Genomic DNA, 26,133 nt, shown 5'->3' with positions numbered 1-26,133 from the left:
TGACAAGCGGAGCAGGAGTAGGAATGCAAGAATTAGTGTCGAGTGGTAGCACTTATTGTTGTGCTCGAGAAACATTAAGGTCAGGGAGTGACAGTGTGCAGTGATTCTGCCAATGTACATGCAGGGCTGTCAGGCTGTCAAAGGAGGGGTTATCTCTGCACAGACGGCACTCCAGTGCAACAGTGCAACATGCGTCTTTATTGGACATGCTCATTAATGCACTACAACTCCCAGTAGCCTTAGCGGTCGTAAAATGCGCAGCACATATTAAACAAACAGACTTTATCTCTTGCAGGAAAAAAGTTGCAGACGTGGAAGCCAAAAGAGTTGCATATCCCTCCAAAATTTTGAGTTTTGATACTGAGACTGTGAAAGAAATATTGACTAGAAATATGCTAGTACGAGAAGGGTTTAATATGCTGTTAATTACGCAACTAATAGAGATTCACGGTAGAACCCCACAGGAAGAGCAGGTGCTATGGAAAAGAAGGGGGTGTTCTTCATCCCCCATGGAAGCATTATGGAGACAGGACAGCACTGGAAACTAGTGATGCCAGTGGCATTGGTGAAAGTCGCACTTGAGCAGTTCCATTATCCTGCGCATATAACTAGGGAAAGTAATTGCAGAAGACTGGTTTGTTCCCTATCTATTGGAACACGTTGGACAGTTCATTGTGAATTGCATCGTGTGTGAGACATTTACAGCTGGGCATACACAGAGAACAATCAGAGGAGTAACACCCCGTCCGAATTGTCTGTTTCAACATCTGCATTTCAATTACGTTGATATGCTGCAGACTATTAGTGGTGGTGTGTCTCTTTTCTATGTGGATGGAAGCCGGTACTTGTACACACCCTGATGCCACTTGCACAGCAAAGTTTCTAATGTGCAAAGTATTTCCAAGATGGGGTGTTTGCAAAATGTTGAGGTCTGTTAATGGGCCACATTTTGTCAATGAGCTTTTTGAACAAATAGGACTTCTATTGAGTACAAAACATATGTTTTCTTCTACTTATCATCCACAAGCAAACAGGGTATGTGAGAGACTCAACTGCCTTCTAAAAGAGAGGATAGCCAAGATCAGATTAACTTTGAAAAGGGGAAGGCTATACTGCCTATCCCTAGCCTTATATGACCTTAGAAATCAGCCAGGTTCAGACCATCATCTTATGCCTCATTAGTTAGTGCCAAGACGTCGCATGAGGCCATCTCTTACACCCCCATCTAGAGTCATGAGTGAGGCCCAGAGTGTAGCACAGACTCTAGCTGGTTAAATGCATGATTATTTGATATGTATTACTACCAGTGTTTCTTCATTGCAGATCAAGTCAAGCATCAGAAGGAGGTGTTGAGGAACACGGAAGAGGATAGCCCAGTAACCAATCCGAGTGAATTGTTGCCTCAACCAAAGTTGTATTTTGGAGAACAAGTGCTTATAAAGAATTGAACCCGTAGATGGCACGAACCGAGATTTAACGGTCCCTTTTGTGTTGAAGAAGATTCCCCTACTGCAGTTAGGATATCAGGAAGAAGAGCTTAGTTACATTTGGGTGATGTAAAGATCTACAAAGGCAAGACCCTCCCTCCAGCACCCGTTGACCAAGAAGCAAGACATAAAGAAGAATTTACACATATGCAGACTCGATCAAGACCAAGAATAAGGACGATAAAACAGCGTTTGGTTAGCGCATATTTCTTTTGGATTGGAATTCATTGGATACTCCTTAAAAAAGTTTAGCAGGAAGTGCATGGAGAATTCCAGAGGCTAAACGTACTTTCTAGAAATTCTTTGAAAAAATAAAAATTGCATCGATACTATGCTTAAACATCAGTTCCGGACTAGAAATTGGAAGAAAATTCAATGTCCAGATTCATTTTTGGGAAACGTTTTTTTAAAAAAAATATTTATGTTAACAATTGATAGTAAAACACACCGGATTATAGTTGCAATTTTTGTGTTTATACTTCAGTCATACCCCTTTCTCCATGAGCCAAAAAATGGTCCAGTTGTAAGAAGACTTCTGATTGCAATAATTGAGCAGATTGTGCAACTACGGAAGTAAATTGAGTATGTGTATTAAAATAATTCAGGAAGAAGATAATGTAGTAATAGATAGAGTGTGAGTATTGGTATGGCACACAAAATCTTTTTCTAGACTTCTATGCCTACTATATATGTGCCTGTATATTTTCTTCTTTCTGTACCATAGTCTTTAATATCCTAATGGTCCTATTGAAAAAACGACACCTGTGATTTTCCCTAGTATGAGTACAAATGATGATAATTTCTTTGACCTCTTTGGCCATGCAAAACGGCATAATAGGATAATCAGGGAATAAATACCTATCTTGATAATTCGGCACACTTAGGGAATAACATGTGGTACCAACACTTGAGAAAGGTGGGAGAGAGAGCATCTGTTGAGAGCTGCTATGTCTGCTCTCTCATCCCCTATGCTATGAGTACAGTAAGGACTTTCATTTCAAAAGGGATGTCAGTGCAAGATGCAAAGTGCCTTAGTCATCTAGTAGCGTGTACTACTAGAGGACAGTTCCAAGGGAATTGGGTAACCTTGCGATGGAGATCAAGAAAGACATTTCCATACTAGGATGATTAGATCAAGACAGCACAAATGGAAAAGGAGCCTGGATGGACAGATAAAATGTTTGTGTACCCTTCTGTAGGATAAGATAAGGTGATTGTTGAAGAAATTAAGAGGATGAATTGCTCTGACATGACGGAAAGGGCTGGAATTCCTGGATGCTGGGAGTGTTCACAGCTGCTGATCTATTATGGGAAGATCGAATGATGTCCTGTGCAGCTCATCTGCTGAGGAAGAAGGCAGTGCAAAATATGCAGGTGAATGATGAGTGTCTAAAGTCATGGGCCAAGTACTCTAAACTGCTTACATGGGTGAAAGACGAATCAGGCCCAGTGGCCGTAGTCCCACTGGTTAATGTGACACTCTGCTTTCTGAGCAAGGGAAAAAATTAAGTTGGACAGAATAAACGTAGCAAAAGCATCATTGATGTTCTAGAAATGAGGCGAGGGACAGCTGTCTTAATGGATCAATATGGGGCCTGTGGATCTAGAGCATATATGTAACTGCCCAGGAATTTGAGTAGAGTGTGTTCCTTGGTATACGTCCATGCTCCAGCATTGGTGATTCTTCAGAGTGATCTGAAGATTGAAGGACTTCCAAAAGTGGATGAACAGCTGAGAAAAAGAAGGTCACTAGAACGCTGGCGGATGAAGAGAGAGAAGTATTTCTAACAAAAATCACTAAATGCTTATGAAGATATTCCTGATGAGCACAAGTTGTTCAGCAAAATTGAAGTGATGCTGACGTCTATGTTCATGCTTAGAATTCATACAGTGGTGAATGTAGAATGGTATAGATCTCAGGAGGATAGCTCACAGGGTCTTGGGAGCATAGCTCACGGGCAACATGCTGGCCTTGGAGGAAAAACTACACGGAGCACCACAGGTTCGATCCCCGGGTCCGCGCTTAGAAACCTCTGGTTATTAAGCACGTTATAAATAACCTATCATATCATATTATCACCAGATGGGAGTTGCTACAAACAACCAATGCCACTATAATAGGATTTAACACCATAAAAAAAGAGCTAAGGGCCATACGGTTAATGACCCTCCAGTATAGGTATGTCCTTAACATGATTAAAACAATGGAAGGAGGTGTTTGCGCCAAGATTGGGCCATCATGTTGTATATTCACACCATCTCACGGCGGCGAGAACAGGACTTTGACGGATACTATATCAATGTTAACAGAACATCATTTAAAAATGGAGGAGACAGAGGCCATTGGAGATGACAGTTGGTTTTCACTCCTGTTTTCATGGATTCTTTATTGTATGGCAAATGTATTCAAGTTCCTTGGAGCAATATTGATGATAATGTTTGTATTCTGTATCATAAGGATAGTAATTGGACAATGGCAGAAAACGGCAATGAAAGCAGTGGGAATGAAGATCATGATTGACATAAAAGATGAACAAGAAGACAATGTGTTGACCGATAGTGCCATCAGAGACCACATATAAGCAAGTATTTTGGCACATGAAGGAACACAATTCTGGTCTCCAAAGGGGCATAAGAATTACGTGGGATGCTGGATCTTCTGGAACCCAAGTGGAGAATGCAATTGCATGACTTGGAGTGTGGATGAACAGATACAAACTGTGGGCATCCTGAGGAGGGTGATGTAGATATGGATACCCAGAAACCCTTCTTCAATTCTTCTTCTTTATTGGAGACATGAGACTGTGCCTTTTCTGACATCGGCTATCATGTCAATACCGCAGTGAGTATTTGGAAGAAGGTATCCATTGAGACAACCATATCGAATGTACCCTCGAGTTGATGGCAGCTCCAGGAGGAACTCCCTGAAGGAATATGTGAAAGAGCAAAGAAAATGAACAAATGATGTCATAAGAAAGTGTGCACAACATCCTGAGATATTGAAAGGAGACAATGTATGAACCGTAGAGAAGAAATAACGAAGTAAAGAATTAAGGGAACCATAAAAGTATAAAGAAGAAAAGTACATGGTGGAATAGCTCTTCAGAAATCAGAAGCAGGAAGAATGTACTGATGCCGAAATGCAAGGTAGATCAAATCATTGTATAGGTTAGCTATAAGTAGTGAATAGAATGCAAGTGAAGCCGCAATTGTACAGAAACTGGACATTGGTATCATGAAATAAATAAGCCAAAAATCATGAACGGGGAATGAAAATCTGTGTCACAGTAGAATAACAGGTTGCTCAAGCTGCCTGGCGAGGCTATCATGCCTGAAGTCAAGATCCTAGGAATCGAGGTCAGCTATCCACTCCGAAGAAGAACGAGTGTGCGCAGGATGAATCCTCTCATATTAAGATGCAAGGATTAACACAAAGAATGCCAAGTTTTAATTCATTTAAAGCATTTAAAAGCTGCAGAAAGAACCAAATCATGGTCTCTTGTCACGTGAGTCAAGGATGGAAATAGAGTTTGAACTTGAAGTTCCAGACACAATAGCGAATGCCCTCAATCCTATGTATTCCCAGGACGAGAATACTCTGCAAGGCCAAGTACAAATACAATTTCATAGCAGAAATCATGGGTGATGAAAGATGCTTGGCTAATTGGGTGGTGAGGTTGCTTCATGTCCTATTTTCCTACACCTGGGTATTGGCTTACGTGCTGCTTAATGCACCAAATGTTCCAGACATGGCACAAGCATGCCAAACCAATTGTATTAGTCCGTATAACAAAGGACCTTATAGCTTAGACAACCAATGAAACACAGTGTAACTGAGTTGTTTTAAAATTATACGTTTGAAGAGGTAGGCATAAGTTGTCCATTTGATATCATACAGCCAATAACAATCCTAACTCCTATATTGTTATTGTTATTGTTATTTTGCATTTGTATAGCGCCTTATATACCATTGGTATGGTCTGAAGGCGCTGGTAGGTTGAACGCCCTTGGGAACCGTAGTTCGGGTCAGTGGAAAGATTAGACAGAGTCCAAAGGTGGGTGTGCGCACCGGTATGTGTGCAGCTGGTGCGGAATTCATGTGGTAGCTGCTTCTTAGCGGTAGGTGTGGTGGTTGAGAGATCAGGGATATGTGTTCGGTCTGGCTGGAATTATCCAGACCGAGTGTGGCGGCGTTAGGCCTGAGGAGAAACGCCTGGCTGGGGGTGTGAGACCAGCCATGTTTACTTAGAGTGATGGGGGGTGAGCGGCAGATGTTGATATGAGAACAGTTATACCGAATGGTGTCATAGTATCTCTGTGTTCTAGTTGAATGGTGGTGTAAGGAGAGAGTAAGCGTGGGGTGTGATATGCAGTATGCTCTTTCAAAGATTCCTTGCATTCCAAAACAAAATATGCACGTCGCGCAATTCTGAGCGGTCAGGTCCGTTCTATGAGTTTTGGTTCACTTCCGCTCTATGCACTATTCACCCATACACTCATTTGTTCCATGCGTTCGTCCGCTCCACAACATTCGTTCGTTCCATACACTCGTTCGCTCTCCACACACTCGTTCACTCTCCACACGTTTGTTCGCTCTCCACAAGTTTGTTCGCTCTCCACACACTTGTTTGCTCTCCACAGTCGTCCGCTCTCCACACACTCGTCCGCTCTCCGTAGCCTCGTTCGTTCTCTGCACCCTCGTTCGCTCTCCACACCCTCGTTCGCTCTCCACACCCTTGTTCGCTCTCCACACCCTTGTTCGTTCTCCGCACCCTCGTTCGCTCTCCACACCCTTGTTCGCTCTCCACACCCTCGTTCGCTCTCCGCACGCTCAGCCGCTCTCCACTCTCAGCCGCTCTCCACTCTCAGCTGCTCTCCACTCTCAGCCGCTTTCCACTATCAGCCGCTTTCCACACTCGGCCGCTCTCACGCTCCTTCGCTCTCCACGCGCCTTCGCTCTCCACGCTCCTTCGCTCTCCACGCTCCTTCGCTCTCCATGCTCCTTCGCTCCTCCGCTCTGCACGGTCCTCTGTTCTGGACGCTCTTCAGCTCTCCACGCTCCTCCCCTCTCTGCACTCAACCTCTCTCTACACTCAACCTCTCTCTACACTCATGTGCTCTCCACATTCATCTGTCTTCCACATTCATTTGCTCTTCATATTCGTCCGCTCTTTACTCTCAACCAACCTCCACACTCATCCGCGCTCCACATTCGTCCGCCAGCAGCGCTCCTCCTCCACGCTCATCTACACTCATCTATATTCATTCGGTCTCCTATTCAGCTCTCTCATACTCCGCACTCATCCGCCCTCATCATTCATCTGTTCTCGACACTCATCTTCTCTCGACACTCATCCGCTCTCGACACTCATCCGCTCTCGACACTCATCCGCTCTCGACACTCATCCGCCCTCGACACTCATCCGCTCTCCACACTCATCCGTTCCCCCCACTCAGTCGCTCCCCCCACCGCTCTGCACACTCAATCGCTCTTCCCACTCAGCCGCTCTCCCCACTCAGTCGCTCTCCTCACTCAGTCGCTCCCCCCACTCAGTCGTTCCCCCCATTCAGTCGCTCTCATGCTTCTCTGCTCTCCACGCGCCTCCGCTATCTACGCTCCTTCACTCTGCACGTTCCTCTGCTCAGCACGCTCTTCCGTTCTCCACGTGCCTCCACTCTCTGCACATAGCCGCTCTCCACACTCGACTGCTCTCTACACTCGACGGCTCTCCACACTCTTCCGTCCTCCACATTCATTTGCTCTTCAAATTCATCCGCTCTCCACACTCATCCGCCAATAGTATTCATACTCTAACACTCATCCGCAACTCATCTATACTTATCCACACTCATCCTTACTCATTCGCTCTCCCCACTCATCCGCTCACGTCCTCCACACTCATCCGCTCTCCACAGTCAACCGCTCTCCACGCTTATCGGGTCTCCACGCTCATCCGCTCTCCACGCTCATCCGCTCTCCATGCTCCTCCGCTCTCTACACTCAACCGCTCTGTACATTCATGAGCTCTCCACATTCATCCGTCTTCCACATTCATTTGCTCTTCATATTCGTCCGCTCTTTACACCCAACCGTTCTACACACTCAACTGCCCTCCACACTCATCCGCCAACAGCATTCATCCTCCACACTCATCCACACTCATCTATACTCATCACAGTCATTCGTACTCCCCACTCGTCCAATCACCAACCGTCCTACACACTCAACTGCCCTCCACACTCATCCGCCAACAGGATTCATCCTACACACTCATCCACACTCATCTATACTCATCACAGTCATTCGTACTCCCCACTCGTCCAATCACGCCATCCACACTCTTCTGCTCTCCACGCTCGTCCAGTCTCCACGTTCATCCGCTCTCTGCACTTTCTACATTCCCAGTGATTTATTCCTATTGTCCACTTCACTGTTTTAGATCTACATTACTCGTTTTAGTTCTGTTTGTCATTGTAGGTTACAGTCTGGTTAGTTTAGCTGTACTTTATTTATTTATTTATTTTGTGGTTTGCTGGGTCGGTGTTATTGTGATGATTGATGTTGCTGGTTTGGAACCGGTTGGTTTTAGGGAAAGAGCCAGGTTTTTAGTAGTTTGCGGAATGCCGTTAAGTCCTTAGTTAGGCAGATGTGGGGAGGGAGCGAGTTCCATAGGGTTGGGGCCAGGGCTGAGAATGATGCTCCGCCTAACCTGACTGAGTTTGTCTTGGGAATTACTAGGAGGCCGGCTGAGCTTGATCTAAGGGTGCGAGTGGGGTGATAAGGTATTAACTTTTCTTGAAGATATTGCGGTCCAGTTTTATGTAGAGCTCGATGGGTGAGGCATAAGGTTTTGAAGGCCACTCTACGGGCTACTGGAAGCCAGTGCAGTGTCTTGAGGGCTGGGGATACGTGGTCTCTTGGAACAAGCGCGAGTAGCACTTTGGCCGCCGCGTTTTGTGCTCTTTGGAGTTTATTCAGTTGGTAGGCATGAATTCCGAGGTATAGGGGGTTTCCGTAGTCCAGTCTTGATATGACGATTGATTGGACCCCTGAACTCTGTTGGGAAATGAGAGATATGGAAAGATGCGCCTAAGGTTTTTGAGGTGGTAGTGGCAGGACTTTGAGACATTGTTGACTTGGCGCAAGAGTGTTAGGTCGGAGTCAAGGGTGCATCCAAGATTTTTCACTGTGTTGGAGGGTGTCGGTGAGTTGCCCATGGCGGGTGGCCAGGGTAGTGGGTGCGGTAGAAGATCAGAGTTGCCGCAAACAATGATTTCTGTTTTGGATGGGTTTAACAAGAGGTGGCTTTGGGTCATCCAGCGTTCTATGTTCAGGAGGCAGGATGCAATATCAGGTCGGGAGTTGGGTTTTGCGTTCAGGATTTTTAGAATTAGTTGAGTGTCGTCGGCGTAATTGTAACACAGGATGTTGTGTGAACGAATTATTGGTGGGAGGGTGATCAGGTAGAGATTGAACAGGAGGGCGGATAGACATGCTCCTTGTGGGACTCCTGTGTCGACTGGTCGGGCTTGGAAGGTAAAGTCGGAGAGTGTCGTTATTTGGTGCCTGTCTTTGAGGAACGAAGCTATCCATTTAAGGGCGGTTCCACGTATCCCTAGGGAGTGAAGGCGGTCCAGGAGGATTGAGTGGTTGATCGTGTCAAAGGCGGCCGATAGGTCGAGAAGGATTAGTGCGGCGCATCCCGCAGAGTCAGCTTTCATTTTAAGGTCATCTCAGATCGAGGTTAGGGTGGTTTCAGTTCCATGACGGGTTCTGAATCCTGATTGGGCGGGGTCCAGGAGATTGTTGGCTTCAACAAAGGCATTTAGTTGGGAGTAGGCGGTTCGGTCAATGAGTTTGGCAAGGAACTTGGTGTTTGAGATGGGGCGGTAGTTTTTGGGCTCGAGAGGGTCGAGCGAAGGTTTTTTAATTAGAGGTTTGACGTGCACCAATTTGAATGCGTCTGGAAAGATACCGGCGGAAAGGGAGGCATTTATGATAGATCTTGCGTGTTCTCCTGCGCAGGTGGAGGCAAAGATTTCTTTTAGGGTTGTGGCTGGGCAGGGGTCCAATGGTGATCCAGATGGTTTGCGGGCGGATAGGAGTTTGAGAAATTGTTCTGGTGATATTGGACTGAAGGATTCGAACGTTGGTTGCGTAGAGGTCGCAGCTGATGGGCTGGCCGGTACGGGCGGAGGATTGCCAGGTGGCTGTAAGAGAGCCAGTTTGGTGGTTAGAGTTTTTGTCCTTTCGATAGCCGTGGAGTAAAAGTGGAGGGAGAGAGAGTCACACAGTGATTGTGATGCGGTCGGGATGGTTGTGTTACAAGCCGGATTGGTGAATTTGGAGATAATTTTGTGAAGTTCTTTGCTTTGGTTTTTGCAGTTTAGGATTCGGGAGTTGTAGTGGGCCTTTTTTGCTTTCCGGATTTCGGCTTTGTACCGATACAGGTGTCGGGCTAAGGAGGTCTTGCTCTCATGGGTTTTCTCTTTCTGCCATTTGTGTTCTAGGTATTTGTATTGTCGTTTAGTGGTCTTCAGCTCAGGGGTGAACCATCTGGGGAAAAGGCCACGGCGGGTTGATGGTTTGCACGAGGGGGTGAGCCGCATCAGAGATGCGTTGAGCCATGAATCAAAGGCCTCAGGGGTTAGTTGGTTGTTGAGATAGCAGGTAGGTGGTGGAGACTGGAGGAGTGCCTCGGCTAGGTCCGGGATGATTATTAGTTTCTTCCAGCATTTGCGTATGTTTGGAGGTTCAGATGTGAGTACGGGAAGGGGTTCGGGGGAGTGGATGGTGAACGAGAGAATGAAGTGATCGGACCAGATGACAGGGGTGGGCGGCATTAGATGGGTCAGGGAGTTGGAGCTAAAGATGGCATCAAGGGTGTGTCCTTTATAGTGAGTCGGGCCGTTTATGTGGGGTTGGAGATTAATTGCACCTAAACCGTCAACCAGGGAGTATGTCATAGGGTTGGTGGGGATGTCAAGCCATATGTTGAAGTCTCCAAGAAGGATGAGGTTGGGATGGTTTGGTTGGAGGGTGGCAATAGAATCGCAAAGGTTGTTTGCGAAGTGTCTATCGTAGCCAGGGGGCCTGTAGATTATTAGGAAGCTGTGTGAGAGCGACGGGGAGAGGGATAGTTTAACGAGGAGAGAATCGCAGGATGGAATGGAGGGTTGGTTGTCGATGATTGAGGCGCGGAAGAGATTTGAAGACGAATGCTATCCCCCCTCCCATGGACGGACGGTTCAGTGGGATGAGGGAGTAGTCAGGCGGAAAGGCTTCATTAGCGATTGGGCCGAAGTCGTCAGAGAACCAGGTTTCAGTGATGAAAACTAGGTCTGGTTTGACTGAGGCGAGGAGATCAAAGATGCAATGTCTGTTTTTTGCCACAGATCGGGCGTTAAATAGGATGCAGTTCACATCGGCAGCCAAGGATGGTCTTGGTGCTGGAGCGGGATGGGGCGGTGGAGGAGCGGGTGGACGGAGGGGGGTAGGGTGGGTGATGATAGATGGGAATAGTGGGCGAGCAGAGAGATTGGCAGGCTTTGGGTGGGGTTGGAAGGCTGTGTGTGATAGGATGATCGGGTTTGGGTTGGGGGATTTGAAGGAGGGGTGTTGGCGGTTAGGAGTTTCAGTTGCAGGTGATGTGAAGTCGAGGGAGAGGGGTTTCAGGCAGGGAGAAGCCATGGGGGAAGGAGGAGATTGCTGGATAGAGGTGATGGGTCGAGACAAGGGAGGTGAGGAGTGCTGAGAGATTGAAAGGGACAAGGAACGTTTCCTCTTTAGTTTCTTTGCTGCGACTGGTGTGTGGGAGAGAGTAGGGGGGGTCGGAGGGGGAGAGGGATGCAGCTTCGGTTCTTGCTAGGGCTAGGCGTGCAGTTTTTAGGGAGGGGAAAGGGTATGGTCGGGGGGGGAGGGTGGCAGGGGTATGAGGGGAGGGTGGGAGGTGGGAGAATGCAGGGTGGGGTGTGCCAGGAATTATAGTGAGGGGAGCGGGTATGGGTAATGCTGGTGGGGTGGGGGTGGGGTTCAGGGGATGAGTGGTCTTGGGGTGAGTAGCTCGCCATCATGCCCCCCTGGCTTGGTGTTTGGAGAGGGGAAAGGCAGGGAGTGCGAAGGAGGTTGGAGAGATTTTGGAGGGGGGGGCGGGAGGGAAGGCAGATCGGAGAGTGGGGGTGGTCGTTTCTGACTGACTTTTGAGGAGTGGGTGCACTCATGATTGGTGCGAGCTTTTAGGTTGATTTAGGAGGGCTTTCTGATTGTAGTTCTGAGGCGCGGTGGTGGTGACACGCTTTTAGGCATACCTCAAGGTTCAATTGCTAGAAGATGATACTAGACTATTGGTGGTTTTCTAGATAGAATTGTAAACAGAGGTGATTTTAGTTTATTGGGTACACTTCTAAGTTCACCTGTACACAGAGAAGATATTCGGTCAGCCTCTAGATTCAATTTGCTTAGAGGGGGTATTAGATTATTAGTCACAGTTTTAGATTCTATATTACACAGATATACTGTTAGTTATACTGTTGGGATTGAATAGGGCACGGTAGTGGTGGACTTCTTCAATTCACTGTTATACAAGGAGGGCATTAGGCATGGATCTAAATCAACTTTGTAATTAGATTATTAGTCACTGTTTTAGATTCTACATTACATAGCTATGCTGTTAGTTATTTCTAAATCAGAGTTTCACCGAAAGGTTGTTGGGCACAGATTTAGATTCTATATTACACAACTATGTTTTTAGTTATACTAATAGGATTGAATAGGGCACGGTAGTGGTGGACCTCTTTCAATTCATCTTGATGCAGGGAGGGTATTAGGCATGGATATAAATCAACTTTGTAGATTATCAGTCACCGATTTAGATTCTACATTACACAGCTATACTGTTGGTTATTTCTAAATCTGAGTTTCACAGGTTGTTGAGCACACTTCTAAATTCAACTATCACCGATAGTCAATTGGGTCCACTTATAAATGTATAGACAGGCTATTGGGCACACTTCTAAATGTAACTTTCGGGGTGGGTATCTTTCTAAATTCAACTTTCACAGAGAGGCAAGTTGGGCACACATCTAAACGGACTTCTCGCGTTCTGTTCACTTCTAAATGCAACTTCTAAATGCACTTCTGAATTCAACTTTCACATAGAGGCTATTGTGCACACTTCTAAATGAGCTTCTTAATTCAACTTTTCACAGAATGGCTGTTGGGCACACTTCCAAATTCACATTTAGTCTATTGGGTACACTTCTACTTTTGACTTACCACAGACGGTCTGTTGGACACACTTCTAAATGCAAATTCTAAATGCACTTCTTAATTCAACTTTCCACAGGGAGGCTATTGGGCACACTTCTAATGCAACTTCTAAATGCACTTCTTAATTCAACTTTTTACAGGTAGGGACTTGGGTACATTTCTAAATGCACAGAGAGGCAATTGGGCACACTTCTAGATTTAGCGAGGCAATTGGGCACACTTCTAAAAGCACTTTTAAATTCAACTTTTCATAGAGAGGCAAATGGGCACACTTCTAAGTTCACAGCGAGGCTATTGGGCAAACTTCTAGATTCAGCGAGGCTGTTGGGCACATTTCTAAATGCACTTCTTAATTCAACTTTTCATAGAGAGGGAAATTGGGCACACTTCTAAATGAACTTCTTAATCCAACTTTTCACAGAGAGGCAGGTTGGGCACACATCTAAATGGACTTCTCGAGTTCTGTTCACTTCTAAATGCAACTTCTAAATGCACTTCTAAATTCAACTTTTACATAGGGGTTATTGGGCACACTTCTAAATGGACATCTCGTGTTCTGTTCACTTCTAAAATGCAACTTCTAAATGCACTTCTTAATTCAATTTTTCACGGAGAGGCAAATTGGGCACACTTCTAAATGAACTTCTTAATTCAACTTTTCACAGAGAGGCAGGTTGGGCACACATCTAAATGGACTTCTCGCGTTCTGTTCACTTCTAAATGCAACTTCTAAATGCACTTCTAAATTCAACTTACACATAGGGGCTATTGGGCACACTTCTAAATGAACTTCTTAATTCAACTTTTCACAGAGAGGCAGGTTGGGCACACATCTAAATGGACTTCTCGCGTTCTGTTCACTTCTAAATGCAACTTCTAAATGCACTTCTAAATTCAACTTTCACATAGGGGCTATTGGGCACACTTCTAAATGGACATCTCGCGTTCTGTTCACTTCTAAATGCAACTTCTAAATGCACTTCTAAATTCAACTTTCACATAGGGGCTATTGGGCACACTTCTAAATGGACATCTCGTGTTCTGTTCACTTCTAAAATGCAACTTCTAAATGCACTTCTTAATTCAATTTTTCACAGAGAGGCAAATTGGGCACACTTCTAAATGAACTTCTTAATTCAACTTTTCACAGAGAGGCAGGTTGGGCACACATCTAAATGGACTTCTCGCGTTCTGTTCACTTCTAAATGCAACTTCTAAATGCACTTCTAAATTCAACTTTCACATAGGGGCTGTTGGGCACACTTCTAAATGAACTTCTTAATTCAACTTTTCACAGAGAGGCAAATACGTGCACACTTCTAAATGAAATTCTTAATTCAACTTTTCACAGAGAGGCAAATTGGGCACACTTCTAAATGAACTTCTTAATTCAACTTTCCACAGAGAGGCAAATTGGGCACCCTTCTAATGAACTTCTTAATTCAACTTTCCACAGAGAGGCAGGTTGGGCACACATCTAAATGGACTTCTCGCGTTCTGTTCACTTCTAAAATGCAACTTCTAAATGCACTTCTAAATTGAACTTTCACATAGAGGCTATTGTGCACACATTTAAATGGACATCTCGTGTTCTGTTCACTTCTAAGATGCAACTTCTAAATGCACTTCTTAATTCAACTTTTCACAGAGATGCAAATTGGGCACACTTCTAAATGAACTTCTTAATTCAACTTTTCACAGAGAGGCAAATTGGGCACACTTCTAAATGCACTTCTAAATTCAACTTTCACATAGAGGCTATTGGGCACACTTCTAAATGAACTTCTTAATTCAACTTTTCACAGAGAGGCAAATTGGGCACACTTCTAAATGCACTTCTAAATTCAACTTTCACATAGGGGCTATTGGGCACACTTTTAAATGAACTACTTAATTAAACTTTTCACAGAGAGGCAAATTGGGCTCACTTCAAAATGCACTTCTAAATTCAACTTTCACATAGAGGCTATTGGGCACAACTCTAAATGGACATCTCGCGTTCTGTTCACTTCTAAAATGCAACTTCTAAATGCATTTCTAAATTCGACTTTCACATAGAGGCTATTGGGCACACTTCTAAATTAACTTCGTAATTCAACTTTTCACAGAGAGGCAAATTGGGCACACGTTTAAATGAACTTCTTAATTCAACTTTTCACAGAGATGCAAATTGGGCACACTTCTAAATGAACTTCTTAATTCAACTTTTCACAGAGAGGCAAATTGGGCACACTTCTAAATGCACTTCTAAATTCAACTTTCACATAGGGGCTATTGGGCACACTTCTAAATGAACTTCGTAATTCAACTTTTCACAGAGAGGCAAATTGGGCACACTTCTAAATGCACTTCTAAATTCAACTTTCACATAGAGGCAATTGGGCACACATGTAAATGGACATCTCGCGTTCTGTTCACTTCTAAAATGCAACTTCTAAATGCATTTCTAAATTCAACTTTCACATAGAGGCTATTGGGCACACTTCTAAATGAACTTCTTAATTCAACTTTTCACAGAGAGGCAAATTGGGCACACTTCTAAATGGACTTCTCGCGTTCTGTTCACTTCTAAAATGCAACTTCTAAATGCACTTCTAAATTCAACTTTCACATAGAGGCTATTGGGCACACCTCTAAATGAACTTCTTAATTCAACTTTTTACAGAGAGGCAAATTGGGCACACTTCTAAATGAACTTCTTAATTCACCTTTTTACCGAGAGGCAAATTGGGCACACCTCTAATGAACTGGGTGCAATTTGAATTTAACTTTCTCAGAGAGGATATTGGTCACAGCTTATAAGTGCACTTGGGAGCCACTTCTAAATACAGTTGGGTTCACTCCTAAATGCAATTGGGTTCAACTTTCTCAGACAGGCTATTGGTCACAACTTCCAAATGCAATTGTGTATACGTCTGAATTCAGCTTCTAAAGCACTTCAAAATCAACTTTCGCGGAGAGGTACACTTCTAGATTCGCTTTCAAAGAGAGGCTATTAGAGATTCCATCAAGTGTGGCATATGTTAACATTCACACTTCTGCTCAGAGGTGGCGCAGGCTAATTTGTGTGGTTCTTTCGGGCTACTGTACTAGTTATCATTAGACTGCAGGCTATTGAAAGGTAGGTTAGAGTGGCAGGAGCTTTCAGGAGCAGAGTAATTGCACTACGTCCCACCCAAGCCAGCACTTACAGTTTTGTCGGTGCCTAGTGTCTGTTGGCTTCCTTGGCGTCCCCTGCGGACACCGGCTGACACTCCCTGGAGTCGCCTCTGTTGGAGTTGCCCTTGGCCTCGGGGCCCTTAGCCGCTGGGGCTGCCGGGCAGGGGGCTGCCCTGGGAGGACCGGTGATGAAGGGAGGGATGGGCGGGTCAGGAGGCGGGGGGTGGGTGGTACCAGGAAGGGGTGGGAGGCTAGACCCGGAAGGCTGAGCGGATGGCCCAATCAGAGTGCGGGGCGGGCTGGGAGGCGGGCTGGGAGGCGGGAGGGCCCGAGGGGACTGGAAGAGGGAGTGGGGAGGGATGGAGGGGCAGACACGGGGCTCGAGGTGGCCTGGGAGGGCGGGGGGCTCGAGGGGACTGGAAGAGGGAGTGTGGAGGGATGGAGGGGAAGACACGGGGCTCAAGGTGGCCTGGGGGGGCGGGGGGCTCGAGGGGACTGGAAGAGGGAGTGGGGAGGGATGGAGGGGAAGACACGGGGCTCGAGGTGGCCTGGGGGGTGGGGGGGGGCTCGAGGGACTGGAAGAGGGAGTGGGGAGGGATGGAGGGGAAAAAACGGTCTCGAGGAGGCCTGGGGGGCGGGGGAGCTCCAGGGACTGGAAGAGGGAGTGGGGAGGGATGGAGGGGGAAAAACGCGGGCTCAAGGGGTTCTAGGCCCACGGAATGCCCAGAAGTTAGGGTCAGCCCACGATCCTGGTCACACACTCACCGGCAAGGCTCCCTCTGTATGATTGTATAGCTAGATGTTTCCCTTTACCAATACCAACCCTTGGTAGGTTTTTCACTATTGCCACATAGTATGACATCACTGATGCATAATGAAGTATATGAATTGTATTTTTTGAGGAAATCATTGAGAGACTGAGCGTATATCCGTTGATTTTTGTTGTAAGCTCCCCTTTTTAGATAATTGTTAATAAAACAGTAACTTGCCAGCTTCTAGGGTTTGTCTGGTTATTTGGACCCAGAATTATTCTGGTGTAATCCCATCCATTAGCAGATGCACTTTCCAAGGGTTACACGCTCAGATAGCACTTCTGCATGACAAAATGAAACTCCATCCTTTTCCATAAGTTACAATTTACGCAGAGGCAAAACCAGTTATCTTTCGGTATCTCAAAGACAAATATGTTCTTGACCTTTTGTGTGCCGTTTGACACTTCACTAATTAGACAATGGGAGGTACCTTAATTATCTTTTTTTTACCTATACTCACCAAGATGTTAGTGTCTGCAGTCTCTGCCTGCTTTGTAATTCATTGCACTGGATCTCGTCCTCCCTTCTCAGCTAATTTCTCTTGCTGCCAAGATCTGCTGCCTCCAGGGTCATGCCGCCAGCCCAATACACTGGCTGATCAGTGCCTGGCTCCCGCCTATTCAGCTGTCGTCTCCCAAAAGACAGTCTGCTCTGTCACTTCAGCCAGCCAGCAACACTGATCTGACCACTTTAAATTTCATTGTTTTCTTCTTCCTCTTCTGTCCCTGTTCTTCCTTTTTGCATGTTAAACCCCCTTCTTCCTCCCCCTTCACCTTTTAAGCTCTCTTTCTTTTGCCCTCCCCTCTATCTATATTTCTGTATGGATTCTTTACTGTTTCTCCTCCTGTTCTCAGATACTACTGCAACATCATTAATGATGCCCCTGGTCAATCAATGCCCCCCTTTTTTGGCACCACCCCCGGTACTTTCTAGCCTTTTCTGGTATTTTCTACAATGACCTCTGCACAGCAATTTTGCCCATCACACCACCGATCCCGGATGAATGTGAAACAAACCTTCTTCCTTTTAGCTTCCGGAATTGCACCAGTCTGAACAATGAAATTGTTCTTTTCAGTGCACATTCTGATGTCTCGCTGCACACTGAATCCAGTATCTGCACAATAAACTGCTGTTCAGCTTTTCAATTTTGCATTTATTTCCTAAACTAACATTATAGTGTGAATGTGCGTGCAACTACAGCCTGAAACACAGCCTATGGCCTAAATAAACCCACTGTGGGCCCAGTATAATTGCTAATGTCAATAATATTACAATTGGTATTGTTAAAAGTCAGTAATGTTAGAATTGTTAGCACTAACACCCTACACTGCACTATGCCATACATCTGCTAAATTTCCCTACATAATACCTCCTTGTTCCTGCCGAGAGCACTGAACATGGGTACTCTGCAGAAAACGAATCTCCTGGCTTAGAAGACATGTGCTCCACTCAACTGTACCCTATATTCATCAACTTTTTCTCCATTCAGGCTCGCCATGTGTAAACATTTCTGTATGTCATGGTATTATTCTGACATTCATACTCAGTACTCCATGTTTCCCTACATTACAGAGGCATGACCCTAGCTAAAATCAAGTATAATCATTCACTTATTTCATTAAATTCTGTGATTTTCGTGCAATCATGTGAGCATGTGCTTTCCCTAATATTGAAGTGTCAGCAAATAGAATTTGTTTTTTCCTTCTTTTCTAAAAATAAAAATAAAATTGTTCATAGATTAAAAGAATCTGACAACAATTGTCCATACAGGGAAGGAAATGGGCAATAAATGTCCATACCTTGAAAGAAATTACAACAAATGTCCAAACCTAGGTAACAGAGAATATTGACATGAGGATATCATAAAAGTATAATAGTGAAGAAAGAAAATCAATGAATAGATTCAGCATCCAGTGGACTTGGTGTGACATACCCATCACAAGGCCTAATGCCGGCCCTGCCTTGAGTATGTCCAGCTTGCCGGGAAGGCCTGCGTTCATGTCACAAAGTACATCCCAACAACACTGTGGATTTCCATCTCGTCATCTGGATCTCTCTTCTTCAGCCAAGAGTCTCTTTCCATCTTTTCCCCCCTTTTTGTCCAGTGGATTCCCCCTTTCTCCATCCCGCAGTGTAACCCTTGGACATCTAGCTACAGGGAACGCTGATGAAGGAAATGAGTTAGATAATCTAAACCAGAGGAGAAAGACAGACAGGTTAAGTATTAAGCAAATGCACCTTTCATTTAAAAATCCCCTTATCCTTTAATTACCAGGACAAAACATGTTATGCACATGTACATTCACTATTTAATATCGGTATACTTCTCCTTCATACCTTCAGGGACACCACATCCAACACACTTACTTACCTGCTCCGATGAACCCCTTTCCTTCCTTGTGTGAGTTGCTTACCTCACTGACATTTACCTTGATTTTAAAGTGAATGTTACACCTCTCACTCCCTACTGGTTTCTCCAGACTGTCTATCCGTTTAATCTCATGTGCAAAACGTTTGATCTGGTACACGTGGACAAATTGTTCCACAACCAGATCACCTTCCTTGGTCATTATTCTGTACACAACAGGTGAAACATTGTCCAAAATGTTGCCTTTTCACAAAATTAAATGTATACACCCGATCACCTACTTCATATTCCCTAACAGATGATTTCCTCTCATCACATGGTTTGGCACCCTCGGCTGCCCTTTCCAGATTTTGCTGTGCAAATGCAAATGCATGCTGCAAATGCTTTCCTAACTTTTCCACATATGCATGAATTGTGGATGCATTTGCCAAGTCTTGTTCATTGGTTCTGTACAACAGGTGTTGGGACAAAACCATTTTTGTGCCTGTCATGATTCCATGTATACTGAGGCTTTGTAGACTTTGATGGTGTTGGCCATTATTACCAAAGAGAGTCGCATATCCCAACTAGACCCTGCTTCAGCCCCACATTTTTTAAGAATATTAATTATATTGGTTGCAATGTTCCACACCACCACTAGAAGATGGCTGGTAGAAGATATGTAGCTTCCTTTTTACTCCCAGAATCTGCCACATCTTGGTCATGACTGCACTCGTAAAATGACTTCAACAGTATGATTCTATTCCTTGGGGTAAACCAAACCTAGAAAATTGATGATTCATTAGCAAAGTAGCCACTATCTGTGCACTGCAGTTCGGTCCCGGTATGCACTCCAACCATTTGGACATTAAACAGGTAACTGTTAACATGTACTTGTTTCCTCGTGATGATCTTTGGACTGAGCCAAATAAATCTATTTGCAAATCTGACCAGGGTAGTGTCAGACCTCTTTTCGTTAATGGTGTTCTATGTGTTGGGTGGCAGGCTGACCCTCTGCACACGCCAAACACCCGAGTACACAACTCCACATTTTGGGACATAAGTGGCCAATGCATATTCTTTCAATATTCATAATGTTTTCAGAGAACCTCTGTGTTCCACTGTTATTGCATCATGAGCATGGTGTAGCATCCGTCTCTGAAATGACATGGGGGCCACCCATTGGATCTGACCTCAAATATGTTCTCGGACCAACAGTCCGTCTTGCAGATGAAATCTCTTTTTCTCTTTTTATTCTTTAATAACACCCTCAATTCTTCTCTTCTTTTGCAGTCCTCTTCTGTAAAAGGATTTTGCTCTAGATCTGACAGATGATTGTAAAAGAGCCATATGATTCGGTGTTCTTTCTGTGCTTTGATCAAATCCTGATCAGGCACATCAAAACTCCATTGTAACACTGGTTGATCACTTGCTCCCTGAGATTTGTAACGTGTCACCACATTCAATTGGATCTCACCTAGCAAGTGCTCAATAGGAAACAGTTCCCCCATCACTGCTCCAATTTTGCCCATTGATCAGCTTTGTCATTCCCTTCCTTGTTTTCCCCTGGTATTCTTGAGTGCCTGTGTATCTTCCTCCATTGAATGTTCGTCTCATTCACTAAAACAAGATTGTCGATGGCCTGAATCAATTTTCCCTTTTTGAGTTGTATTTTGTGACATATGACCATTCATCTCAACTTCTACACAGTAAGTACTCAACAAAACTATTCCAAGCATAATCAGAGTCGGTAACCAACACTATTTCTTTCAATTTGTTTTTTACTGGTCTGGATATTGCTTTGTAAATTGCAGCCATTTCTGCCACCTGACTACTTGTGGGACGTATTCTCATGCTCACTCCTGGGATACCATCACATTTGACCCAAACATTCCCTGTTCCTGCCAGCAATTCCTTGTCAGGATCACCCCCTGCATGGTATGCACCTCCATCCACATATACAGTTGGGAGATCTCTCCACCCTTCTTCATCGAAGGCCTTGTGTGGTGATTGTTCAAATTCAGACTAATTTGTTTCTAATTCTGTATCATCTGTAGCATCTACAGATTCACAGTCATGTAAATCTGCCAGCTGCTGAGCTACTGGAATCTTTTTATTCTGCCCATATCTCACTTCCACTGGGAATCCCTGTAACACCATTGTCCATGATGTAAGTCTTTACTGGGCTAAGTTCCCTGATCTGATTCTTTTACTCTGCAGAAATTGCAGGGGCTAATGGTTAGGTGCAACAATCACCCACTCCCCTTGAATAATGAAGCGGAAGTGTTGTAATGCCCACACAATGATTAAAAGTGCTTTTTTTACATGTATTACATTTTCTTTCCACCTGTGACAATGCTTTTCTAGCATATGCAATGGTTTTGTTATTTAAAATCATGCTAATAGCGCTGACATTCATTGATCTGTGAACCCTATCTCCAGAAAGACATCTTGGTTCTTCTTTGGATAAGCCAAGCATAGGGGCTTTATCAGACAATATTTCAATTTGGATACAGCATCACATTGCACCTGCCCCCATTTCCAGGGCACTCCCTGCTTCAGTCATTTCTGCATACTCGTCAATTAATTTCCTATTCTAACGTGTCATCCCTAACAAACTATTCAAGATTTGTGAAATGTTTTAACTTTTGGATGGCTTCCACCTTTTTTTCTGTGGGTTTAACCCTTGTTCTGTCACTTCATGTCCGAAGAAATGTACCCTTTTCCACCACTACTCTGCCTTCTGCAATGACCCTTTTGCCCCAACCTTTTGCAACTGGCTGGGCACATGTCTAATTTCATTGAAATGGCTTTTTATTTTATTTTTAATATTTGTATTTTATTAATTGCCTATGGTTGTACAAAACATTTGCAATAAAAACAATCATAAAAACAACAAATGACAAAATTGTTTTTTTTAAATAGAGATAAAGACAATACAATAAAACAATGCAATACAATTATTTTTAAAATTCTCAGCACATGATGTTAAAAAGAGACAAAGCAGGTTAAAGCAGGTTATAGAAAACAGATACTGTAAATTGGTTAGTGCATTCCAAATGTAATACATTTTTTAATAGAGATGTCCAGTGAAAGTTCATTACTATTTAAGATTCTGGCCTAAAACCACTCAGTATTTAAAAAACCATCATCATGGAAAAAGCAGCTGAAAAGGTGATAGCATAAATCTTTGAAGACAGCGCATAGTATAATCAAGTGAAAGAGAGTTTCGACACTCATTGCACAATACCTGCAGATTCCCTGTGAGTGAGAAATGCCCTGTCTCACACAAACAACCTCTTTTGCCATGGGTAAATTTGATTTAAAATGTAACATCTCAAATCTGTGTTTTTTGGATGGATGTTGTATAAAATAGGAAGGCAGAGCATTAAAAGCTCTTATTGAATATTTAAGATTTAAAAGAAGTCAACAATTCAAAGTTATATCTCGGTTCCTAATCCAGTCAGATTAAAAAAGAAGCCTTTTAGTATTGATTGAGGCAACCATCAGTGCAAGTGGATCTAAATGATATCCTCTCATTATTTCCAAGGAGTCCTGTAGCCTTTTTAGCAGAACTTTACCGGAACTTGTAAACAGTACTGTGCGCAATTCAAACATCAGGGAATTTTCGGGGAGCTGCATGATAACTTTCAATAATTGCAGTCTCCTCCAATCAGCACAGGCCTGGAGAGAAATCAGGCCCATCTCATGTCACAGAACTGCAATAGGAATTCCCCTAGGGAGTAAGAGCAGCCTCTTCAGTATCATTGATTCTAGTCTGTCCCATTTGTTTGTTTAAAGACCTGTATCCACCCCATAAAGCAGACGTGGAATTGACTTTTGATGGTAGTATTTCCAAATAGGAAGAGCCGAGAATCTTCCATACTTTTTGTGAAAGGCTGATAGTTCAAAAGAATGTAATCTAATTTTATTTTTATCTAAATTAAGTCAGTTCGGTCTGAGCCTCTTTCAAAGATTTCAACTCCTAAATATTTAAAATTAAAAACCACATTTAAACAAGTGTGGTTTATGGACCGTTTTAGGTTCTGTACCTTTTTTCTTGTATAGTTTAACATTACTATTTTTGACTTAGGCACATTTCATTGTAGATTCAAAGATGTAAGATAGTAGTTAATTGCTGTCAATGATCTCTGAAGACCAATAGGGGTCAGGCCGAACAGGACTATATCGTCTGCATAGGTGAAATAGATTGTTATTAGATTTCCCAACTTTGGTGGACAGTTATCTATTTGCCTAGGGCCTTTCCCAACTCATAATGGGGCTAACATGCAACCCTGACGTAAACCGCAGAGGGTAGTTTTCCATCTGGAGTAGTTGCCATTTTTATCCAATCGGACCTTCACTTTGGTATCTGAATGTAAGGCAATTAATTTACCAATCAATCCAGGTGGGCACCCCAAATCGTGCAATTTTTGCCATAGTATAGAAAGATGTACTAGATCAAAGGCCTGAGATATATCTTGAAAGGCACAATAGATAACCCTCTTTTCTTGGATTGCCTTTGATTGTAGTAAGTGAATTGCAAAACAGCTACGGGATGTACTTAGGCCAGGTCTAACGCCAGATTGGTATTTATCAATACAGCCATTCTTTAGTGCCCAAAGCTACAATTCTCTCAGAAATGTTTTTTTATATCTTCATTTTTGATCAGGACATCATCCACACAGACCACAGTTCCTCTCTCGGCTGCATCCAGGAGTGCTTTGTTCAAGAAGATCCCAAACTCACTTCCACTATTGAGAAACCCTGAATGGGGTATGCTTCTATGCATATTGAGTCCCTTTAAACAAAAAGGCAAATAGATTTTGTATATCTTTGGCTAGGAGCACACACCAATACCCTGCTTTTCTGTTAGATCTAAGGTAGTGAAAACCTTTGACCCTTTGATCTATGCAAGGCCTTGATCAATACACCTTGAAACAGGCACCCTCTTATTTAGTTCTCTCAAGTCTGCACACAACCTCCATTGACCATTGAGCTTCAGCACTCCTAATATGGGTGTGTTTGAGGTACTGTGAATGGGTCTAATGATTCCTCTGCACTCCAATTTTTTTTTTTCTGCCAAGGACTCTATTCAGGCCTAGAGTAGCCTATATTGTCACTCAAATGCAGGTTCCCTACCATATCCTTCTCGTAAAGTAGCAACATGCAAATCAGCACGCCCACAATCATGGGCATCTTTAGCAAATACCTCCTTGAATTCTATGAATATTTTTCTCAATTGGTCTTTCACTTCTTCATTGGTACACGCACCTGCAGCATGGATGTGCTCCTCAACCATTTTAGAAAAATCTGGAAAATCATCCAACGGAAGAATTCCTGCTTGTTCTTCTAACTGCATGGCAGTATCTCGTTGGAGAGACGCCACCCTCAAGAACCTTGGCACTTCAGCCTCCACCTCAATGTGATGCTTTTGCTCTGTCTCCTTTCCATCCACTTGAAATAAGATGCAATCGTCCTGATGATCACAGATCACATCTTGTGGTTCTTAATGGTATACTGACTGAATTCTGAAAATCCCATTTGGTTTAGAGTCTAAAACCTCAGGCAGTTCACCCTGTGAGGTGACATAGCTTTCAGGAATATTCGCAATGACTGGGTTGTTTAAATCTTCTGTGTAATATGATTCCTGCATTGCCACCCCTACAGGTGTACCATCTTCCAAGTAAATGTCCGGACATCCCTTGTTATTTACCAGTATTTGAATGGGACCATCCCCAACTTCCAATAAAGGTGTGTATTCGAATTCTAGCTCCAGTTGTCTCATGGCTTCATTGAGACACACAAATGTATCAGGTTTCTTCAGTGTGTGTCCCTTCCTCTATGTCAATGCCGTTGTGAATTGCTTTGTGAATGCAGGAATGGTAACATCCTTCTTCACTTGAAGCTCAACTGCATATGGCATTATTTGAACAAAATGGCAGACGTGCCTTCTATCCTCAAATGCAGGTGCTGCTCCTCCCAGTCTAGACCAAAGCTTTTGGTTAAATTAATCTAAAACCCATACTCATTCTGTGTATGATGTCATTCCCAAATATAATTTGGATTTGGTTCCACTTACAATCCATATATTGTGATGAATGCATTCAGACCCTAGGATGATTTTCAACATGCATCTCTGCACAATTCTTTGTCCCAAATCAGGGCCATCTAAACCGAATATTTGTTGATTTTTCATTTTAAAACGTGGTATTACTTCATGGTTGAGCATTTGTTTGAACATGTTCTCACTAATAATAATTTGGCACTTATATAGCGCTACGAACCCTCAGGTATCTGAGCGCTGCTTATTATTACCCACGGTGTGTCATGCTCATTTATCGACCTCGGAAGGATGGAAGGCTGAGTTTGGCTCCACCAGGATTCGAATCTGGGTTAGCAGGCTCTGCACGGATGTCAAAGCGAGCGCTCTACTCGCTGTGTCACTTGACCGGATAAATGAAACTCCTTTCCTGTCCCAGGGCCAACACTGCCTCGATCGTTTCTGGATGCCCATTCACATGTACAGGTATCCAGGCCTGACCTTCCTTCATGTGTCTTTCTGCAATTGTTGAAATATGCTTTTCCTGATCCGACTCTGAAACCTCACTTTGTTCACAGTCTTCATCACTTAAATAGAACCGCAATGTGTTTTCATATGTGTTTGCCAGTTCTTCCTGGGATCCAAGTGAATCTCTAATGACTGCTTTTGTTTTTCTCCTTGCATTTCATCCTGGCACATGAGAATGACAGTGACACTGGGTACACAGCCATTATACACCTCCACAGCTCTCTCTGACCTAGCAATGGTGTGGCATTCATTTACAGTGCTAACCTTGCTCATCACTTTTTTAGGTTTCAAGGGCTTTTTGGCCAAAAACCACAGTACCCCATTTACCCCATCAATAATGCGTGACAGTCTCTTCAGACTTTGTTCCTAATAGAAATTGTGTCTCTTCAAAGGACGTGAACACCACTTCTTGTCTCAGTCTATGTTTCCCCACCTGGAAGTCAACTTCAGTGGCACCGTCCACCGGTATTTCTTCATATATGCAGACA

This window comes from Ambystoma mexicanum, chromosome 5q (assembly GCF_040938575.1).
Source record: "Ambystoma mexicanum isolate Mex_15411 chromosome 5q, UKY_AmexF1_1, whole genome shotgun sequence".
In the NCBI taxonomy this organism is placed as follows: Eukaryota; Metazoa; Chordata; class Amphibia; order Caudata; family Ambystomatidae; genus Ambystoma; species Ambystoma mexicanum.
Note: the sequence above shows the minus strand (reverse complement) of the source record.